We start from the raw sequence: 2,421 nt of genomic DNA, 5'->3' as shown, positions 1-2,421 counted from the left end.
ATTGCCTCTCAATGTCTCGGGGAAACAAGTCAATCATGATTCTCCTAGCGATATTCACATTCAGTATTATCTCAGATTGTCTGTTGGTAAAGTATTCACTGCATTCTAGTGTCTGCCATTCCGTAAATCAAAGTGAAGAGAACTCGGGAAAAGATCAATGCTTGTAAGTAGACGCTTGCTGCTCTCAAGATAAACCTTACCTCAGTGTAATATGCCGAGAGCAGTGTTTTCTGAGTAATTGATGAAATATACGAATCGCGTGCTGTTGCTCATAAAAACTTTGCCCATGCTACATAATATGTGAAGAAAAGTGTCTTTTATCTAATTTATTACACTGACACGACTTTAGTTTAGATTTGTAGCAGGGATGGCGCAGTGGTGAGAGCACTCGCCTTCCACCAATGTGGCCCAGGTTCGATTCCTCGACTCGACGACATATGTGGGTTGAGTTTGTTGGTTCTCTACTCTGCACCGAGAGGTTTTCTCCGGGTACGCCGGTTTCCCCTCTCCTCAAAAAAACCAACATTTGACTTGTTGTGTTAATTGTTAATTTCACTTTACAGTGTCCCCAATTAGTGCTCCAGCGCTAAATCTACTAGACACTCAAATAAAGTTCCTTTCCTTTCCTTACCTTTTCTTATTGCATCCTCGCACAAACCGGAACTTCATTTAAGTGTCTAGTCGTTCTAGCGCTGGAGCACTAATTGGGGACACTGTAAACTGAAATAAACTGAATGAAAGCAAATCAAGTCAAATGTTGGTTTTTGTGGAGAGGGGAAACCGGAGGGCCCGGAGGAAACCTCTCGGTGCAGAGTAGAGAACCAACAAACTCAACCAACATATGACATATGACGCCGAGTCTGGGAATCGAACCAGGTGGGAGGCGGGTGCTCTCACCACTGCGCCATCCTTGCACCCCACGCACCCCTTTGGGCACTTGATTCATTCAACACGTGTGGTCGTTTTTAGCAAGCACACCAATTGAGAAATCGAACTTCTAGAATATGACACTGAAGAGAAGCTTTTTTTGAATGCACGGTTTTTTCGTGTGACCACTCCTTACACCAAAATCTCTCCCTAGGTTCGGAAATTTCCATTAAGCATTAGAGCTTTACTGAAATTATATTATGACAAAATTGTGCGTGGCAGCCATGGCAACTCTTTTTCTGATTAAAGTATTGGCTCCGGGCAACTTTACAGGGACTGTTTTGGTAATTGCCTTGTAGTGATTTATGGCTATGACGTTTGACTGTCTTTAGTTCAATTTATCACTATGTTTTCGTTTTCGAATCCTAATTCAATAAGTGATCAGTGCAATGTATGGCTTTACCATTTTATCGAGTATCAAGTAAAATAGCACTTCAAATCGTGAATTTTTCAGAACGTGTTCTGTAAGTACTAAAATTTAGTATGTAACGATCAGAAAAGACAACTCGCGAAAGGATCCTATTTTTGCCTAAAAAAATACATGTTATCAAGTTATCAAAATTTTTTCCTTCAATAGTTCGAATGTGACTATATTTTGTTTTCTTTTAAAATCGCAAAAAGTAACAATACAGTGACAATAGAGAAATGTATGACTTGTGGCGGACGAACGAAAGAAGCTAATGAAAGATCTTTTGTTTTCGTCCACCAACATGGCGGTGATGGCGTCACGAGCAAAACCTCGTACACGCTGATAAGACTGTGCTTGAATTAATGCCTGACAGCCCGTACTGAGTCGGTGATACAGTCCATCTAAATGTCTTGTGGAATGAAGTCGGTCATGAGCCTTGATGTTCGCATTTCTAGTCTAGGGAGGCTATTGGTTTTTTTGTTTCTGTTAGAGTCTTCAGTCCATTCTTCATGTCTACGATCATTTTAACCAGCGCGCAAAAATGTATCGAACACGAGTGTGAGTGTTCCCCTGGGCGCCTAGGCGGTCAATACAGGAAGGCCTAATTAATTCCATATATGGTAGATAGAATGCACAGTTACTCATAATAATTTTACTCCCAGTTTAATATGCCGAGATTAGTGATTTTTTGCTGACTGTTGAAGATTTTAACGATATCTCCTATTGTTTCTTCGCACCTGACTTTACGCATTATAAATATTCTTGCTCTTTGGCAATTTCAACTTAATCAAAAACATAAAACAAACAGCGGCTACAAACATAATGATAAAGCGCATTTTATGCTATAACATACATCTTCAGAAATGACGGTTGAACAAATTCAAATATGATATATATAAAATTAAGAAGACTGGTAACTAGAGAGAATAAGAGAAAAATAGTAAGATAAATAGATAGCAGTGAAAACTGACCGTTTAAGTATTATAGTAGTTTTGAAAGTGGTCTAAAGTACAGCTTGTTCACAGAATTCAAAATAGTTTGACCATCCTTAATATCATTTGCCACACGGCAAACTATACCGATTA

Source organism: Montipora foliosa, chromosome 6 (assembly GCF_036669935.1).
Source record: "Montipora foliosa isolate CH-2021 chromosome 6, ASM3666993v2, whole genome shotgun sequence".
Lineage (NCBI taxonomy): Eukaryota > Metazoa > Cnidaria > Anthozoa > Scleractinia > Acroporidae > Montipora > Montipora foliosa.
The sequence above is the reverse complement of the archived record's forward strand: the minus strand, read 5'-3'. Positions refer to the sequence as shown.